Raw genomic sequence first — 21,370 nt, 5'->3', positions numbered from 1 at the left:
TTGTATATTTTGGCCCTAATTTCAGCACAATGTTTTCTTTACTTGCCATCACCACCACACCACCCCTAAGATCAGTGTTTCTCAGAATCTTAGGTTTGGTGGAGAAACCAGACATATGTGAGTAACCTTGGGTTGTGAAGTGACCGATATCCCTGGATATGAGTATTTCCACAGTTGAGACTTGGCCTACTAGAATTTACTTTCAACAGTAGAAAACTGTAGGTATTTTTATACAGTATCTTTCCAATTTGTGAACTCTGAGAGCAAATTCATTTATTGATTATCTAAGCTATTCTTCGGGTTTCAAAGCATTTGGAATATTTAGTATATTTTATACATGATGTATTTTCTGAGCCCTGTGCATTTAAATTTTTTCTGTTGCCTTCATACATGAATGGTTTGATGTCAAACTCTTGAATAATAAATGCTTTATCCCTTTCCCAGGACTCAGGGGAATTTTTCTTCCTCAGAAGGAAACCTGTCTTTTCTTCCTAGATGTTGAGGCTTATAGATATTTTCTATACACTTCAACTGTTTCTATCTTTTGGGTCCAGAAACTTTCTCTAACTTTGCCTATTTGACTTTAGAAGGGCAGGCACACCTCAGAGATATTTTGGTTCAGTTCCAGACCACTGCGATAAAGTGAATATCACAGTAAAGCAAGTTACACAAACTTCTTGGTTTCCCAGTGCATGTACAAGTTGTGTTTACACAGTACTGTGCTCTGTTAAGTGTGAAACAGCATTATGTCTAAAAAGATTACCAATCATAATGTAAAATATTTTATTGCTAAAAAATGCTAGCCATCGTTCAGCCATCAAGTAGTTGTGGTTACTACAATGTAATACCAAATGTCACTGCTCGCAGGTCACCATGACTAATATGATAGTAATGAAAAGCATGGAATATTCTGAGAATTACCAAAATGTGACAGAGACGTGAAGTGAGGAAGTGTTGTCAGAAAAGAAATATCAGTAGACTTGCTCTACGCAGAGTTGCCACAAACTTCCAATTTGTTTAAAAAAAAAAAAATCTGCAAAGCAAAATAAAATGAGGTATGCTATAATATCTTACTTTTTAAATTAAATAGGACACATGTTTGCTACAAAAGTTTTCCAGCACAACTTAAAGAATATTAAAAAATCATAAAAGTCACCCTAAATCCCATCATCCTGAACAAATATTAACATCTTTCAATCATCAGTCCAGACTCAGTGTATATATACAAATATAAAGATGGACAGATAGATAAGTAAATGTAAATAATTTCATAAGAATAATATTGTATTCTTATTCAAAACTGAATATTAGATTTTATTGTATTTTAACTTAGAATAAAAGAAAACTAAAGGAAAACAAAATGAATTATTAAACTTCAGAATAATGTGTCTTTACTTCAAGACATATTTATTTCTAAAGCATTCCTCTAATATTAAGGAAAAACCCATAATAGACATGTTTCTGTTTTATTCATTGACTCCTAGCTATGCGTCAATGCTAACAATGAGTGCTAACAACGAATAAGTTAGCACTCTTTTATTATTCCTTTTCATTTCCTGTCACCTCTGCATTTTCTGTTGTTCAATTTTATTTAGCATTTGTAACATTCAAAGTTTTTTACAACCATATTCCTTCATTCTTTTGTCTAGATGAATTCAGCGTTTTCCACCAGGTCACAATTTCTTGCTTGCTCTAAACATCATTACTACCCTTTTCTTGTTGTATGGGGCAATTTTTCAAAAAGTTCTTTGGGAATTATTGCGATCCTTGGATGTTTTCACATTTGATTGTGTCTTCCTCTTCCTTTTATAATTGAATTTTCATGTGTCTGAGTCGGGCACTGCCCATTTCTGCTTGTTTTCCCCTAGCCATGTAGACATGTCTCCTAACCTTCAGCATTGTTACTGCTGTGGGAAAAGCAGAGGCTGGGGTGGTTTCTTACCCTTCTGTGCCTGCGTATCTAAAAGAATCATTTTTTATTATTAAAGTGTATTTCCCAGAAATCTTGATATTGATCCATTTAAGTCAAAAGATGACATTTTTATTTGCAGTTTCGGTTCTGCCTAAATACTTAAAAATATTTTTGGTGTCACTTTTGGGGTTCTTCAAAGATTTTGATTATCCTTATATTGTATTGTATTTGTCTTCCACGTACCTTTGCTTTAGACTGTATTCTTTCTTTTGTCTTCTTTCTCAATGTCATTATTTTGCTTGTCAACTCTATTCTATTTTTTGCTATTTAATTTTTATGTCACTAATGAGCAGTATATTGTGCTGCTGCCGCTGCTGCTAAGTCACTTCAGTCGTGTGTGACTCTGTGTGACCCCATAGACGGCAGCCCACCAGGCTCCCTGTCTCTGGGATTCTCCAGGCGAGAACACTGGAGGGGGTTGCCATTTTCTTCTCCAAGGCGTGAAAGTGAAAGTGAAGTCACTCAGTCGTGTCCAACTCTGTGTGACCCCATAGACAGCAGCCCGCCAGGCTCCCCCGTCCCTGGGATTCTCCAGGCAAGAGTACTGGAGTGGGGTGCCATTGCCTTCTCTGACAGTATATTGTATTGGTTATCAATTTGTTGCATTCTTTCTGTAATCTCCTTTTAAATTTTATTCTTTACTCCATGGTCTTTTTTTTTTTTGAGCTCTTATTAGTTGAATTAATTTCACAATTCTTTGCAAAAATATATAAGGAATCTTGTCACACAGATTATGTTTTCTTCAATTCTGAGCTGTTTCTCTCCCTTTTGCATGTTATTTCTCTTACTTTGTTTTACTTTATTTATTACAATATATGTTTCAGTTAAGGTCCTGGCAGGAAGTAAATGGTACATGAAAACCTGGATTACTAAGGAAAGTTTAATAAAGAAACTTTACAAAGGTACTGGCAGGCTTCCAGGATGCCCAAATCAGCAGCATCCCTAGGCCAGCAACACACGGGAACCAACTATTACCACCCTCAAGCCTAAAGGGATGAAGAGATGGTTTACCTCCTGGAGCCTAGGGAAGGCAGCTGCGGAGAAGACTGCCTGACAGAAACTGTGTCCTTTTAAGAAAGGGTCAGGCTTCTCCATGGTCACATGAGGTCAGATGAGAGAGAATAAACTCCCCAGCCTCATTCCTCTCCTTTCTTCTAACCTTTTGCAAGTGTCTTCTAGTAGGAAGCCAGCAGGTAAATGTGGTGAACATCAACCTTCCGGGGTGTTAGTGTAGGAGGGAGATGCGTGGAAAGGGGCTAGAGATAAGGGCCGATGGGAGCCATCCAGGATTCAGAATACTGGCAGAGGTGCCATCCCTCCACTTTTCCTCTTGCTTATGTTTCAGTGGCTCTGCCCAGATCTTCTTATACTCTAACGTAATGTGGGTTAATTCTCCATAGTGTTCATCACACCTAGTCTGAGTCTGTTTTCTCTTTCCCTCCAAATCATTCTTTGAGAGTGAGGTTGCTTCCCTTTTACTTTTCTAGTGCTGGAGGCTACATTTATAAATATGGGCATATGGGGAATGGTAGAGTTTAGATAAGATATGTGATCTGGATTTTACTCTCTTTGATTTCCGTTAAGTTTCTGATTTCAGTGCTCCACCAAAAGCTATTCATGGGTTTTGGACTCATTTCCCCAAGATATTTTTCTACATCTATGATTTTAAATTCTGATATAACATTTCTGCTTTTCTTTCCTTTGAACTTTCTTTCCTTTAAACTTTATCTAGTGAAATTTTCATTTCTTTATACTCTTTTGCAATGCATTAGGCTCATTTTTAATCTTAATTTAATATCTTTGCAACTTGTCCTGTTATATTTTTGCCTTGCCGTTTACTTCTTGTGGTTTTCTTTATATATAGACAGTTGTTTCTTGGGTCCTTGAGGGACACGTGTTTTCCAAAAATACTTATTTCTTGTAAGAAGTGATTTCACTCATCTGCTATTACTTTGAATGTGTAGGATAATGTTCCTTTCTCCTTATTCTGCAGATACTCTCATGGGGCCAAAGCTTTTCTCTCACTTTGATTGAAACAAGGCAGGAAATATCTATACACTCTCTTTGTCAAAGGACGGGATGTGTGGAATTCCCTTGGCTTTTCTCAGTGTCAGCTTGGGTATTGGTCAAATCCCCTTGTCAAGTCTACTGCTTAGAGGCAAGATTGAAGTGGACAGCATCCAGACAACTTCCTAGTGTTCAGCAGGCGTTTGTCTAATGCATCTTGGCTGTACTGAGGTGGGAGCTTCCCCTGCTCCCTCTTTTTGGCAGTCTGACATTTTGAACAGATGCGATCCATGAGAAGCTATAATTATAGTACAAACCACTGCCAGGGTTTTTTCTGCCGGGGAATTTCTATGCCCAGCTAGAGTACCCCTCGGTGTGATCTGTATATCCTAGATTAGACTGTGCCACACGCAGTACAGGCCTGCTTGGTTTATTGCCTCTCGATGGATACAGAGAAACTATAAAGGGAGGCATGATCTGCTTACTTCAGGAACACCAATCAAGAACTGACAGATTATATTTAAAAATTGTTTCCCGAGTTAGAGTCTCCGCATGGGGACTCAGTGGGTGGAGGAGGAACACAATATCCTTCTACCTGCTTTCAGACAGGTGGCAAATCAGAATAGCTTTTCTCAGTTTTACCCTATAACCTTTCAGAGTTCATGGAAAGTCCTCAGCTTCTGCAGTGGTTTTTGAGAAAATCTGAGGTTTCATCTTTCAGAGGGCTCTTCACCATGGGAAGTTTTGAGTGTACATCAACGTGGCTGGAACAATACCATTTTCAATTGGGAGCCATACTCTCCTGGTTCCTGAAAATACAGAACATGTGAGAAAATTGGACATAAGGTATGTAATCATTTTTTCTTGGTTTCATTAAGTCTCAGAAGTTCCTTCCTTGTCTAGACTGACTTTTCCTTGATGTTGTTGCTGTTTTTAGCTGAAAGGCAGTGTGTAATTTTATTTAAATTTGCTTCATGTGTGAGTTTAGAGGCATTATTTACTATATGCAAGAGCATGCTGAGTAAATTTAGTTTAATAATAAATTATCACTAACCAAATGAATCAGTAAAGAGAAGCATGAGAAGTAACTGTAAAGTTCCTTGCTTGGCTGTTTTGTAATAATGAGACGGAACTACCTGCTTAGATTCTCTGTAGTGTGACTTCTGTGACCTTTGATTGACTCCACTGCTAACAGATGTTTAATACACTAACCAGAGATACCAGAGTGGCTCCCCAGAGAACCATCCAGAGATTGCAGTCAGCCCTCAGGATCCACGGGGAATTGATTCCAGAACCACCAGTGATGCCAAAGTTTGCAGATGCACGAGTCCCTTATATAAAACGTAGTGTTTGCACAAAGCCACATGCATCTTCCCATACAGTTTAAATCATCTCTAGTTTACTTATAATCCCTGATACAATGTAAATGCTATGTAAATATCACCAGCATTGGACAAATTCAAGTTTCACTTTTTGGAACTTCCTGGAATTAAAATACTTTTTTTTCAATCTGTACCTGGTTAAATCCATGGACATTGAACTCATAGATACAAAGGCCCATATGTTATTCTTTTTTTCTGTTTCTTCCTACCAATAAACATTTAGCTAAATTTCACCAATAATTTTTCTTTTGCTAGCTAATTTATCTTTATTTCTGTGATACTAAAAATGCAATTTTCCCTCCAGCCTCCATATATATCTATGTATGTGCCCGTCCTGTCCTTTTGCCCATATAACACAGGCCTAATCCCCTCATTTTCTTCAAGTCTTACTTTTTCAATAATCTCTACTTTATAATGCTATGAAAAAAGTATACCTTAGTCTCCCATCTTGACTCTCTCAGTCTCCCTTACCTACCCCACCAAATGCTGTATTTTTTTACTCTGTGGCATTTGTCACCTTCTAACAAACCTTAATTTATATATTTATTGTGTTCTTTGTTCTATTACATCCCCCCCCCATCAATTTTTCTAGAATATAAACTGCATAAGGGCAGGCTTTTTTGTTTGTTTTCTTCATATATATATCCCAAGGATCTGGAACAGTGCCTAGCATATAATAGATGCTCAGTAAATATGTTTTTTGAAGGTGTGAACATTAGGGTCTTTTCTCTTCTATGTCATTTTCTCATTCTATACTTTAGAGATTCATCTTCTCTGAGATTTTGCTTATTTTTCTTTTTGTCCCCTCTGTAATGTCTTAGCTATTATTATTCCTTCTTCTTTGGACCCTAAAAACACAATCAAATCTCTCTATTTAAAAAGAAAATGTGTACCAATCCTGCCTTGATTATTAATGTCCTCTCTCTCCTTCCTGACATCACAGGACTTCTGGAAAGGGTGCATCTGTTTTAACCTTACTCCTGTATTCACTGTTTTGCTATTTGATTTATCTTGGCTACTAGGTCAAAAGGACTAATGGAAACCATCAATTGTCTTCTTTTAGTTCTCATCTTATTTCATTTCTTTGTGGACTTTGGTGGTAATAACTAATCCCTTCATCTTGAAGATTTATTCCCATTGGTTTCTGATATTATTTTGGTTTTCTTCTTGTCCACTGAGCATAGTTTTCCTAACTCTTCTATATCAACTTCTCCATCTGCCTCTTGACTTGTGTCTCCAGAATTTAGGATTGTTCTTTCTTCTTTCTTTACATACTCTCTAGCCAGTTTCATCCACCCTGGTAGTGTTCATTACTGATATCACCCATCACACATGCCCAAGACCCAGCTTCACACGTGGTTTGCAAATTACTATTGAGCATTTTCAACTTGACGTGCAAAAATACTTCAGTAAAACACACCTAAAATGTGTCTCACTAGTTTTTCAGTCTCTACATTTTTTCAGCCTCATCCTTCTGCTTTCATTACATTAGCTAATGACAATCCCATCCACATGTTTTCCCAAGCTAGAAACATCAAGGTCATTAGTGAATCCTCCCTTATACCTAAATTATTCATCCAATTCTTGTCCCTCTAAGAAACTTAGCTACGCATTTAGCTCCTTTATCTCCATTCCATGTGCATTGGTTCCTATCATAGGCACTGGTTCCTATCATCTATATCTGGATTGTTGAAATATTTCTTGATTTCATTTTCTTACTATCTACTCCAAATTTAACCCAACTAAAACCTTCAAAAATAATTTCTATGCCAATAAACACTTTTTAAGTACCTACTTCAGTCTTATCAGGAAGAAATAATGGTCCCTGCCCATAGAAGACCATGTATTTACAAGAGGCCCATGTATAATAAACAGAATGCAGTGTGGTTGAGTGAGCAAATAAAATACTAAAGAAATGAACAAAATGAAATGAAGTGGATGGTCTCAGAGTCACTTGCATCTGTCAGAGCAGAGGCCTCATTCTCTTGATTCCTAGTGCAGCACACTGTCCACTGTGGCAGCTCAGTTCAGTCGCTCGGTCATGTCTGACTCTTTGCAACCCCATGGGCTGCAGCACACCAGGCTTCTCTGTCCATCACCAACTCCCAGAGCTTGTTGAAATTCATGTCCATAGAGTCAGTGACCCCATCCAACCATCTCATCCTCTGTCATCCCCTTCTCCTGCCTTCAGTCTTTGCCAACATTAGGGTCTTTTCCAATGAGTCAGTTCTTCGCATCAGGTGGCCAAAGTATTGGAGTTTCAGCTTCCGCATCAGTCCTTCCAATGTATAGTCAGGACTGATTTCCTTTAGGATGGACTGGTTGGATCTCCTTGCAGTCCAAAGGACTCTCAAGCGTCTTCTCCAACACCACAGTTCAAAAGCATCGATTCTTCTGAGCTCAGCTTTCTTCACAATCCAACTCTCACATCCACATGTGACCACAGGAGAAACCAGAGCTGCGGCAGTGTCCTCACCATTCCCTGCACACCAGCTACAGCACAGTGATATTTCCCTTTTGTTTTGGTGATAGTAGAAGGTGTTTATTGAGCTATAGCTTATTTTTCTCTGGTATTTGTGGATAGTAAAGCTCAAACTAGGGTGGCAGTGATAAGTGATAGTTTGGGATGTATTTTGAAGGTAGAACCAATAGATTTTGTTAATTCATTGGATTTAAAAGCTTGAGAGAAACAGTTGAATGAAAGATGATGCTAAGATGTTGGACCTGACTCCAACAGGAAGGGGCAGAGTTGTTATTGATTGAGATGCAGAAGGTCACAGGAAAAAAAAGCTGGGCAGCAAGGTGGGTATGGGGTTGGAATCAAGAATTCAGTTTATGATATATAAAGTCTGAGACATCTATTGGACATCCAAGTTGGAGATGTTGAGTAGGCAGTTAGATATCACAGATAAAGGTTCAGTGAAGAGACTGGGCTTGATACATAAATTCATGATTACTAAGTATATTGTTTATATTCAAAATATTAGGGTTAGATGGGATCACCTAGAAAGGGAATGTAGAAAGAGAATGGTTCTGAGAAATTATTCTCAAAGACTCCAATCTTTAGAGACCCAGAAGGTAAGAAGAATCCAGTACAGGAGAGAGAGAAGGAACAGCTATTGAGGGAAAGGAGATCTTGGAGAACACGGCATCCCAAAGTGAAAAAGTGTTAGTTGCTGAGTCATGTCTGACTCTTTGTGACCCCAAGGATTGTACCCTCTCAGACTCCTCTGTCCATGGGATCCTCCAGGCAAGAATACTGGCATGGGTAGCCATTCCCTTCTCCAGGGGATCTTCCCAACCCAGGGAATGAACCTGGATCTCGGTGGATTCTTTACCATCTGAGCCACCATGGCATCCCAAAGGACAAGAATAAGGTGTTTTAAGGAAAAGGCTGGGGTCATATATGCAGCTGCTATTGGTGGTTTATGTAGTTTGGGGACTGTGAATCAACTGCTTGATTTAGCAACTGAAAAGTCATTCATGATTTAACAAGAGCAGTTTCAGTGGAGGACTGAAAGCAGAAAGCACAATTGGAGGAGGTTCAGGAGATAGCAAGTGGAAAGACTACAGACAACTCTCTCAAGGACTTATGTTAAAAACAGGATCCAAGAGCTGAAGCAGTAGCTGAAGGGATACAGGGTTTAGAGGAGAAAGGGAATGAGGCAGAGAAGAAAGGGACAACCCCAGGAATCATGTTTTTGAGCTGGCAATTGAAAACAGAATCTAGTGCCCAAGAGATGGATTTGGCCTGAATAGGAGTCCAGAAACTTAGAAAACCTGGCGAATGAAATGATATAAAGTTCTAAAGTCATACCTTTTCATGAAGGGCTTTGGATGATATTTTTGAAAGTTTTGAGTTCATTATATAGGATATAAGGTATCGTATAGGATATTGAATATTTTGAGCAAGAGAAATGTATGATTAGAGAATGACATGCTTCTGACAATGAATGGCTCTCAGGCTAAAAGCTCTAGAAATGAGCAACTCACACTGCTGGTCCTTTCCTCCAAGTGACTTTCCTCTAGACTCAGTCTTCTTTTAGTCATCCTATGGTGGTAGAACATTTCTGATTTGCTTTATGTTGTTTTCGTCCCAAGTTTGTAGAGTTGTCTGCAAAGATAAGATTCAGGATGTATTGCATGGCTATACTGGAAGTAAAAGATGAAACTTTTATATTCTTGGCAAAATATTCAATTGTATGAATTGTTCCACCAAAAGCATGGTTAGACTCTTTGGCATGTCCTATGGCCTTCCTTCACATGCCAGCTGTTGATGGCCCTCCCATGTTGGAGTACTTTAACTAGACCAAATTATCATGGTGGTATTACACTTCCCAACCAGATGGCATTATCAGAAATTTTACTGTAGATAGACATTGAAAGGAAGGTCCTGGGTAGTAACAATAAATGTTTTTTCTAAATCATCTGGTCTAAGGTAGGCCTTGGCTCTGATACTTGATTATATCACTTTAAAATTTCACAGTACTTGATGTTTCGTTTGCTATTTGACAAGGTCACTTTGTTCACACACATTAGATAAGCAGTAATTCTCCAATGAGTATGACACTGCTTCGATTCTGTTTCTTGGTTTCTCTCCATAATGACTATAGATATAAGCTACATAGAGATCTAAATGATCAAAGCATCATTCTTGAAAAAATTCAATTTATATTTACTCAGCTTGCTCAATCAGTGTTAAATTAAACTAAGTCATGACATAGAAAATGAAAGCTGGATCATACCAAGCTATTGACTCATTCAAGGCAAAGCTATTTAAGTCCCTCTTTAATGAGAGAGTGATTTTTGGTGTTAGATACTCAAATGATAGCTTGAGAATCATGTTGTTCATTATACAATTTTCTGAGCTTCCTGAATGCTTAACATAGTATGAATACAAAGCATCAAGTCTGTGTAGGTTTTGACAATAATAGACTAGGCTTTCCAGAATATGCTGAGTAAAGAATTGAATAATTATTAACTAAGAACTCAAGAGAAAGATAAAAATGATAGGCTCCTTATTAGATAGGACTTAATTTGACTATATGGAGAGCTTGAAAGCATTATCTTAATATACTAGAAAGTCAGCAGTAGGGCTGAAGCACCAGTCAAACCTCAGCTCCACATTTCCAAACAAATAGAGCCTTTATTTGCATTATCAGCTGAGCAACATAGTGTGCTTGTTTTGGTTCATAACAAGGGACAGAATGTAAAGTGTGTCCTTCTGGGGAAACTGACTCATTAATTTAGTCATTCATTCAGAAAAATGTGTGTATCAGACCATGTGCTAAGATGAGTAAGACATGATCTATGGTATTAAGGAGACTTAGTTGGAAGTGACGAAATATTAACAAAACATGCCATCAAATGTCATAAGTAGATCCATAGCAGTGTGTACAGCCCATTGTGGGCTATTCAGGGAGTGGTCAGTGTACCTGCAGGAGCAGCAGGACAGGCAGAAGTTCAGGAAGATCATAGGATTAGAATATAATTGAGATGAGTAACTGTTTATGAGGCATAAATGGGAAGAGAGGGCTTTACAGGCATAAGGAGCCATTAGAACAGAGCCAGGATGACGTCTCTGAGGACATGCCAATAGTTTGGGATAATAGAATATTGGTAGCAAGAAATGAGACTAGAGGAAAAAATAAGGGTTGTATCAGGTGGCGTTATTTAAGTCATGGAGAAACAGACTGGAATGCGAAGGACACCACAGGATGTGCACTGCCGTGGTTTAAAGTAGGGACTCTGGAGTAACTAGAGTCTAGACTCAGCCACTTCACCCATGTGTGAATTTGGTCTACTTACTGAGCTTGTTCAAGTTTCAATTTTACAATTGAGCAGAGATATAATGTGATCCCTGAGCCTGCTCATCTCTTGTCATCTCACTCTTCCCTCAGTCACTAGGCTCTAACTATACCAGTTCTCTTATCTGACCTCCAAGGAATGAAACTTACTCCTGTATTCAAGCTTTTGCCTGTGTTGTTCTTCAGCTTAGTATGCTCTTTATCCAGCTCTTCGGATTGCTGGTTCCTATTCATCATTGAGTTTCCAGCTCAAATGTCCCCTCCCTCGAAGGGCCTGTCCTGTCCGTTGTTGGTGAAGTAGTGTCTCCTACCCTCCATCTCATACAGTCAGTCTCTATCTCATAACTCTGGCTCATTTCTTTCTTGATTTTTATCATCATCAGAAATTATCTCGATTTATGATGTACTTATGTATTGTTTATCCATGCCACTGGAATATAAGATGCATAACTCTGCCTCTATCTCTACATATTTATTTTGTGGGGGATGTTTTCCACAACTTTCATTCAAATCTTAAATATGTATTCTTAATATAACACAGAAGTCACTGATTTAAATCCTGATTATCCACTCTTTTATCCAAATAGATTCCTAATGACACAAACATTTGGATATTTTATAAAGTAAAAACAAAGATTTTATAATTGCACTATCCAACATAGTAGCCATCATCACTTGTAACTATTTACATTAAAATTAAATAAAATTGAAAATTCAGCTCCTGTGTTTTACTAACTACATTTCAAGTACTCACCCCTTGGGGCTAGGTGGCTACCATATTGAATAGTGCAGATATAGAACATTTATACCACTGAGAAAGTTCTACAAGACAACTGGGTGGACTTATTTATAATGTTACAGAAAAAAAGCTTCTCAAAGCAGGTTATAAAACCTAAAAAGGGAGAATTTGACAAATTTTATTATATGAAAATTAGAAAGTTCTGCATAGTCAAGTATATTATCAACAAAGTAAAACAAAATAACAAAGATGGAAAATATTTGCAACTGTAGTGACAGATTAAAAGGTAATTTCCTTGGGTGTATAAAGATTTGTGTAATTGAGTAAGTAAAAGAAGCACAACTTGATTGAAAATGTTAAAGAAAATACAGTCAAATGTCAAAAGAATATGAAGAGATGTTTAATCTCACTTGTTAAAAAATATGTCTAAACAATAGTGACATCCCTTTTAAAATCTATTAAATTGGCAAAAATGTATATGTTTGGTACTAGTAAAGGTATAGGAACTTGCCATATTCATCAAATAAATGTGTTTTTTTTTTTTTAATAAAATAGAGATTCTAAAGTAAATGATGAGAAACAAGGAATTACAATATACTGTTTTGGTCAGTTTGAGCTGCTTTAATAAAAATACTGTAGACTAGAAGCTTAAACTAGAAGCTTAAACATTTATTTATTTAGAAATAAATAAACATTTATTTCCCACATTTCTGGAAGCTGGGAAGTCTAAGAGGAAAGCACCAGCAGATCCAGTGTGTAGGGTGGGCCTGTTTCTGGCGTATGTATGGTTGGGTACCACCCTCATGACCTGATTACCTCCCAGACTCCTTACCCTCTAATACCAACACCTTGGGGCTTAGAATTTCAGTGTGAGTTTTGAGGGGACTCAAACATTCAGTTCATAACATGAATATTGCTTATTATCCTTTTGAAAAATCGTCCCAATAAGCATTATGTTATATATATGCTTCTGTAACTTGTTTTTCCATTTATATTTTTGAGGATTTTTTATCAGCCCATAAATATCTAGTTCATTTTTGTGGCTGTATGATATCTTGTTGTCTGTGTGTGCATTGATTTAACTCTTACTTATAGCCATCCATTTTCTTTTGAAACCTCTGGAGTTGATCATGCTTGGTCTACGTCAATCATGGTGGTTCCATTTCTGCATTCCTCTCCCCCACCCCAACACCCCCTCCATCTCCCCTAGCCCCAGCATTTGCTTTAGGAGTTGGCATGTGACCCTGCCAATGAGACATGAACAAGAGCTATCAGAAGGGCTTCTGGAAAATGTTTGCCTCTATGATTATTAATAAAAGAGATACTAATAGGAAATGGTCCCTCTACCACTGGATGTGATAACTTTTAACTTTGATAGCCATCTTGGGGCCATGGTACAAGCTAGCCTAAGGAACACACTTATTTGCTAATGATGACAGAGCGGAACTATGGAAAGATTCTGCATTCTTGATGATTTTGATGAACACTTAATTACTTAGTCCCAGAGCTAACCTAAAAGCAGAGACATTACTTTGCCAACAAAGGCCCATCTAGTCAAGGCTATGGTTTTTCCAGTGGTCATGTATGGATGTGAGAGTTCGACTGTGAAGAAACCTGAGCACCGAAGAATTGATGCTTTTGAACTGTGGTGTTGGAGAAGACTCTTGAGAGTCCCTTGGACTGCAAGGAGATCCAACCAGTACATTCTGAAGGAGATCAGTCCTGGGTGTTCTTTGGAAGGACTGATGCTAAAGCTGAAACTCCAGTACTTTGGCACCTCATGCGAAGAGTTGACTCATTGGAAAAGACTCTGATGCTGGGAGGGATTGGGGGCAGGAGGAGAAGGAGACGACAGAGGATGAGATGGCTGGATGGCATCACCGACTCGATGGATGTGAGTTTGAGTGAACTCCGGGAGCTGGTGATGGACAGGGAGGCCTGGCGTGCTGCGATTCATGGGGTCACAAAGAGTCGGACATGACTGGGCTACTGAACTGACTGACTGAATTGACAGAGCTAACCTATCTCCATACTTCTTGTTGGATTAGATAGTAAGATATATTTCTATTTTTTAAGCCAATTGAATTAGAATTTTCTACTACTTGTAGCACCACCCTCATAGCAGAAAGTGAAGAAGAACTAAAGAGCCTCTTGAGGGTGAAAGAGGAGAGTGAGAAAGTTGGCTTAAAGCTCAACATTCAGAAAACTAAGATCATGGCATCCGGTCCCATCACTTCATGGCAAATAGATGGGGAAACAGTGGCTGACTTTATTTTGGGGGGCTCCAAAGTCAGCAGATGGTGACTTCGGCCGTGAAATTAAAAGACACTTATTCCTTGGAAAGAAAGTTATGACCAACCTAGACAGCATATTAAAAAGCAGAGACATTACTTTACCAAAAATGGTCTGCCTAGTGAAGGCTATGGTTTTTCCAGTAGTCATGTATGGATGTGAGAGTTGGACTATAAAGAAAGCTAAGCACCAAAGAATTGATGCTTTTGAACTATGGTGTTGGAGAAGACTCTTGAAAGTCCCCTGGACTGCAAGGAGATCCAACCAGTCCATCCTAAAGGAGATCAGTCCTGGGTGTTCATTGGAAGGACTGATGATGAAGCTGAAACTCCAATACTTTGGCCACCTTATGGGAAGAGCTGACTCATTAGAAAAGACCTGATATTGGAAAAGATTGAAGGCAGGAGGAGAAGGGGACAACAGAGGGTGAGATGGTTGGATGGCATCACTGACTCAATGGACATGGGTTTGGGTGGACTCTGGGTGTTGGTGATGGACAGGGAGGCCTGGCATGCTGTGGTACATGGGGTCGTGAGTCAGACATGACTGAGTGACTGAACTGAACTGAACTACTTGTAGCCAAAAGTATCCTAATTTTACAGCTGCTATATCTGTAACTTAAAAAACACACACACACACATTTTTATGTTGAAGTCATCATAGACTCACAAGTAGCTGCAAAAATAGTGTAGAAATAGCTGCCTATATTTCATCTTGCATCCCTCAAAGATAATAACTTGTATAAGCACAGTACAATATCAAAACCACAAAACTGATTTTGGTGCAATACTACAGATCTTACTGAGTTTTCACTGTTTTACATACATTCCTCTGTGTGTGTGAGTCTGTGCATTTTTTTTTTTCTGTATATAGAGTTCTGAAGCTACCACCACAATCAAGAATTGTTCCATCATCTCCAAGGAACTCCTTTCTGCTATCCTTTTACATCCCACCTACTCTAACAACCACTGACAACTAACAACTCCTGTTAGCCTAGAATTTTATCATTTTGAAGATGTTATTTAAATGGAATTACTTTTGAGACTGATTTTTTCCCTAAGCATAATGCTCTTAAGAACAGTTTGTTGCATATATAAGTAGTGTGTTCATTATATGGATGTGCTAGAATTTGTTCTGATCTGAAAGGACATTTGGGTTGTTTTCAGTTTTTGCTTTTATAAATAAAGCTTCCATGAACATTTACACACAGCTTTTTATTTTATTTAATTTTTTGGTGTGTGTTAATAGACATTTTCATTTCTCTGGATTAAATGCCCAAGGATGTGATTTCTGGGTCATATAGTTAATGTTTAACTTTTTAAAGAGACACCAAACAACTTTCCAGAATGGCCATACCATTTTATATTCTGACCAGCAGTGTACAAGAGTTACAGTTTCTCTGTAACCACCAGCATTTAGAATTATACAACATTTTAAAGCTCTTCTAATAAGTTTATTAGAAAGTTCTTCTAATAAGTGTACTGGTATCTCATTGAAATATCACATTTTCAAAGGATGCATAGAAATGATCAACAAGGGTTATATTGAGGAAAACAATATGAAAGCAAGAGGAAAAATAGACATTTTCCTTGTAACTTTCTATTATGTGTTTTTTAGGTGTATATATGTTACATTTAATAGATCAGCAGGATTATGGGTCATTGTCTTATTTTTATCTTTATATTTTTGTTTTCAAATCCATAATCAATGTTTAACAATTCTGATATTTTAAGTTGTCGGTAAACGTCAGCATACCTGGCTCTGTGTTATCATCAGAATTAATGTCAAGGAAACGCTGCAGGCTTCTAATAATGTTGGATTTCCTGGTTTTACATTTCACTGTCTTAACCCTCATTTACCCAAACTGAGTATAATCATTCCCTTGTGCCTACAAATTTGCCAGACTACATCCTGTACTGGACATGATTCCATTTGTTGTCTTCTGAAGTCACACAAAGCAGAATATATTTTCCTGTTAAATGCCATGCTTAATAGCATTTTGGAATTTAATTGCTTGTCTTTTGTGCAACTGAAAGAGAATGTAGAAAACAAAAAACGTACATTGCCTTCCTTGAAGTCTGTTTGTTTTCCTCGCAACAATAATTTTACTTTCAATTTGATCATTTTAAGAGGAACTGGCTTTTTGAGTAAGGTCACATAAGAGTAAATGTGTAGACACTGGTTATTTGTTATCTGAATAATGACTCTTAGGGAGGCCTGCAAACCCTCTCCATCATCAGAGACAGAAAAAAATAAAAATGCCTATTCAAGAACATGAAAGGAGCAGAAATAGAATGAAGTAGGGCCTGACCTGGCAGGGAAAGTGTGTTCTGCTCAGCAGAATCATTTCAGCCACCTTCAGCACCTTTTGACGTGAATGGATTGATTGTGTGGTAAACCACGCTGATTGTTCACCTGTCAGTGCCCTTTGGGCAAAGACCAGCAGGAACACACCTAATAATGAAGAGAGAGTTCATTACCCATTGTGACAATGGAGAGCAGTCACCACAGAGATCTCCTGGTGTCTTATTAAGAGGATATTGCTGTTGTTCAGTCGCTCAGTCACATCTGACACTTTGCAACCCCATGCACTGCTGCACCACAGGCTACACAGTCCATTATCAACTCCCGGAACTTGCTCAAACTCATGTCCATCAAGTCAGTGATGCCATCCAACCATCCCACCCTCTGTTGTCCCCTTCTCTTCTTGCCTTCAGTCTTTCCCAGCATCAGGGTCTTTTCCAGTGAGTCAGCTCTTCGCATCAGGAGGCCAAAGTATAGGAGTTTCAGCTTCAACATCAGTCCTTCCAATGAATATTCAGGATTGATCTTTGGATGGACTGGTTGGATCTCCTTGCAGTCCAAGGGACTCTCAAGAGTCTTCTCCAACACCACAGTTCAAAGGCATCAATTCTTCAGTGCTCAGCCTTCCTTATGATCCAACTCTCACATCCACACATGACAAAAACCATAGCTTTGACAAGACAGACCTTTGTCGGCAAAGTAATGTCTCTGCTTTTTAATATGCTATCTAGGTTTGTCATAGCTTTTTTTCCCCAAGGAACAAGTGTCTTTTGGTATCATGGCTGCAGTCACCATCTACAGTGATTTTGGAGCCCAAGAAAATAAAGTCTGGCACTGTTTCCATTGTTTCCCCATCTATTTGCTATGAAGTGATGGGACCGGATGTCGTGATCTTAGTTTTTTGAAAGTTGATTTTCCAGCCAGCTTTTTCACTCTCCTCTTTCACCCTCATCAAGAGGCTCTTTAGTTCTTCTTTGCTTTCTGAAGTGTTCTGACACCATAAGGGTGGTGTCATCTGCATATCTGAGGTTATTGATATTTCTCCCGGCAATCTTGATTCCAGCTTGTGCTTCATCCAGCCTGGCATTTCACATATTCTGCATGTATTCTGCATATAAGTTAAGTAAGCAGGGTGACAATATACAGCTTGACGTATTCCTTTCCCAATTTTGAACCAGTCTGTTGTTCCATGTCAGGTTCTAACTGTTGCTTCTTGACCAGTATACAGGTTTCTCAGGAGGAAGGTAAGGTGGTCTGGTATTCCCATCTCTTGGAGAATTTTCCACAGTTTGTTGTGATCCACACAGTCAAAGGATTTGGCACAGTCAATGAAGCAGATGTTCTGAAATTCCTGTGCTTTTTCTATGATTCTATGGATATTGGCAATTTGGTCTCTGGTTCCTCTGCCTTTTCTAAATCCAGCTTGAACATCTGGATGTTCTCAGTTCATGTACTGTTGAAGCCTACCTTGGATATTAGAAAGAGCATCTTTAGGAAAAGGTTTGGGAGAGGGTCTAAGGAAGCTGGGCTTTTCTCTAAGCTGGCTGTCAGAAAGCAGAGACAATTCTATGGGTATCTAAATCTTATCTGTGGGGAGGGGGAAATAGAATGAGGACAGAGATCTGACTGGTAAAGTAGCCATCACTCATCTTAACCAAGAAATTGAGGTGTTGACATTTTATGGGTGACACTTAATTTTGCCCAGCATCAGGTCTTTTCCATTGAGTCAGCTCTTCCCATCAGGTGGCCAAAGTGACCTTGATTTTTGCTTCTGCTTTCTGCCTCCCTGTCCCTCACTATCTCCTAAAGTTTTCCCAAGTTCAAATCCATTGAGTCGGTGAAGCTATCCAACCATCTCATCCTCTGCCGCCTTCTTCTCCTTTTGCCTTCAATCTTTCCCAGCCTCAGGGTCTTTTCTAATGAGTCAGTTCTTTGCATCAGGTGGCCAAAGTATTGGAGCTTCAGCTTCAGCATCAGTCCTTCCAATGAGTATTCAGGGTTGGTTTCCTTTAGGATTGACTGGTTTGAAGTCTTTGCTGTCCAAAGGACTCTCAGGAGTTTTCTCCAGCACCGCAATTCAAAAGCATCAATTCTTCAGCACTCAAGCTTCTTAGAGTAATCTTGTCTGAGGATTATGAGATTTGGAGATTGTTAATATTCAGTGAATCAATATTATAGACTAGTTGTGGGTACCAGAGCAGCTTCTGAATGTCTATGATTGCTACTCTGCTTTCTTTCTCACATTATTGAAAAAGTTGAAGTCTCCATATCATCATTTGCCATAGGTACCATAGCTTGGTATATGTAATACTCCTATGGTCTAAATGGATTTCATTTACATGCCATAGCTTTTTGACCTGATTTTAAAATACGTTGTCATTATTCCAAGGTAAAATGCAGGCATAACTTTCCCATCAACCTGGAAGTCAGTCTGTAGAGTCTGTTTGATCCAGGCTAAGCTACTCATGATGATTGTGAAAATTTGATGCCTTTTCAGCTTCTAATGATCTAACTGAAAGGAAGAAAATTTCCCTGTTGCCCTCAGAAGTCCATAGCCTTCACTCTGACCCACTGAAAATGTTTTCTACTTTATTCCCCATAGAGACACTCTCTCTCTTATGCAACTGAACTCATTTCCTGAAGCAGGCTTTAGAACTGAGCACTCAAAACCAGAAAAATTTGACCCAAATCTGGCCACCTAACCTGTTTTATTTTGTATGCATTATGTTTTACAAAGAGGAGGAATTTTATATAAAATTCTCCTTTCACCTGCTTGATGAATCAGAATATTTGGCCACACTGTGCAACAGACTAACTGAATTTGAGCAGCAACTGTTGCTTTAGGTCATCCAGAGAGCGACACTTTCCCCACCACAGCCTTCTGCACTACTGCCCTGAATCACTCATGTTTCCTGCTCAGCTTCTTAACGTTTGAGGCGTCAACCTTGGCATAGAGAACTTTTTTCTGCTGGTGGTCTTTATTTCTCAAAACAGGATATGGATTATAAGGTGGTCTGTGGGGTATATTGTGTCATTCAGTAAACATAATAGACCTTGCTAGAGTGTGAATTGTGCCTTAAGTTTTATAAAACACAGTATTTTTATATTAAGGGCAACTTAGATATATTATGAAATGCAATGTGGAGTGGATTTAAAGATCAATCTAGAAATTTTTTAAAAATCCTGCTTCATGTAGCTGCCTCAGGCTACACCCAAGACCAACCCATGAGGTAGTTATGGAGACCTTGATATTTGCCATTGGAGTCACTTTGGTGGGAAAGTTACAGAAAAGCAGTACTAATACAATCATTTCAAGTTTGTATTTTTGCAGACTTTCAGAATATCATGGAGTTTCTGAAATGTAAGGAAATTTAATTATTAGATAACCTTTAGTTAACTAGTTTATTAGGGGTATGAAAAATACTAATACATAAAGCCACTCTGGGCAGACAGAACCCAGATAACCAGATTTCCAGTTTTGTTCTATTTGAAATGTATAATTGCTGACCATAATAGCAAAAGAATTAGAGCTAAATTATATAGTATTGCTACCTTTTTGGTTTAATACTTCTCTTGTTACTTACAGAATAGCAGATTGAAAACTTATCTCTCAAAGAAATTCAAAAGTCTTCCTTGCTGCTGCTGCTGCTGCTAAGTTGCTTTAGTCATGTCTGACTGTGTGTGACCTCTAAGATGGCAGCCCACCAGGCTCCCCAGTCCCTGGGATTCTCCAGGCAAGAAAACTGGAGTGGGTTGCCATTTCCTTCTCCAATGCATGAAAGTGAAAAGTGAAAGTGAATTCACCCAGTCGTGTCTGACTCCTAGCGACCCCATGGACTGCAGCCTACCAGGCTCCTCCGTCCATGGGATTTGCCAGGCAAGAGTACTGGAGTGGGTTGCCATTGCCTTCTCTGAAAGTCTTCCCTAATGTAACATAAAAATAGTTTCTAATGACATAGAAGATAAATAATCTCAGGTAAGACTCAAATGAAATTTGTAGGCTACACTAGTTTTTATAGATTGACACCTTTAGACAGTTTTAACTATAATGATTTGAAGCACAGTAGTTGTGGCAGATGGAGAGAGACAAAATATTACATGTCAAAAATGAATCTGAGTTTTCAAATGTGACTTGTGATATATTCCTCATCTTTGTATAATGAAAATGGCATAATTACAGATCAAACATCATGCTTCTGATTTAATGCATTTGTGTTTCCCTTTATTAATAGTCTCTCTTTTTTGCTTTTAATTGAAGTATAGTTTACGTATAATACCATATTGGCTTCAGGTGTGTAACTGTGAGTCAGCATTTGTACACATTACAAATGACCACCACAATCAGTTTAGTAACCGTCTGTCACCATACAAGTTATTAGAATATTACTAGCTGTATTCCTTTACTTTACATTAGATCCCCATGACCTATTTATTTTATGACTGTGGGTTTATACTTCTTACACTCCACCTATTTCATCCAAGTCCTCAGGTGGTTGCCTCTTCTGCAGCCACCAGTTATTCTGTGAGTCTTTTTCTGTTTTGTTTGTTCTGTATTTTAGATTTCACATATTAGTGAGATCACATGGTATTTGTCTTTCTCTGGCTTTTATTTCACTTAACATAATGCCCTCTATAAGTCCATCCATGCTGTTGCTGTTGGAAAGACTTCATTGCTTTTTATAACTGAGTAAATATTCCATTGTATAATGTAAGCACATACTCTTTATCCATTCATCCATCTGTGGACACTTGGGTTGCTTCTGTATCTTGGCTATTGTAAATATACTCAGTGAACTGTAGGGTGTACATATCATTTCCAATTAACGTTAGGGGTCTACTCTGTGTGGGCTGCCAGCACACACCTGTT

The 21,370-nt window shown here is 38.4% G+C and overlaps 1 protein-coding gene across 2 annotated transcripts in view; it reads left to right on the top strand.

The window, feature by feature from the left end:
* The first annotated feature begins 3,007 nt into the window (after positions 1–3,007).
* Positions 3,008–21,370, top strand: part of KCNN2 (potassium calcium-activated channel subfamily N member 2) — a 583,536-nt gene continuing 565,173 nt past the window's right edge. For both annotated transcript variants that reach the window (XM_044925506.2, XM_044925504.2), the window contains exons 1-2: positions 3,008–3,165; positions 4,637–4,825. The gene's annotated coding sequence lies outside the window, so the exon portion shown is untranslated. The remainder of the gene's footprint in view (positions 3,166–4,636; positions 4,826–21,370) is intronic.

Source organism: Bubalus bubalis, chromosome 11 (assembly GCF_019923935.1).
Source record: "Bubalus bubalis isolate 160015118507 breed Murrah chromosome 11, NDDB_SH_1, whole genome shotgun sequence".
Taxonomy (NCBI): Eukaryota; Metazoa; Chordata; class Mammalia; order Artiodactyla; family Bovidae; genus Bubalus; species Bubalus bubalis.
The sequence above is the reverse complement of the archived record's forward strand: the minus strand, read 5'-3'. Positions and strand labels throughout refer to the sequence as shown.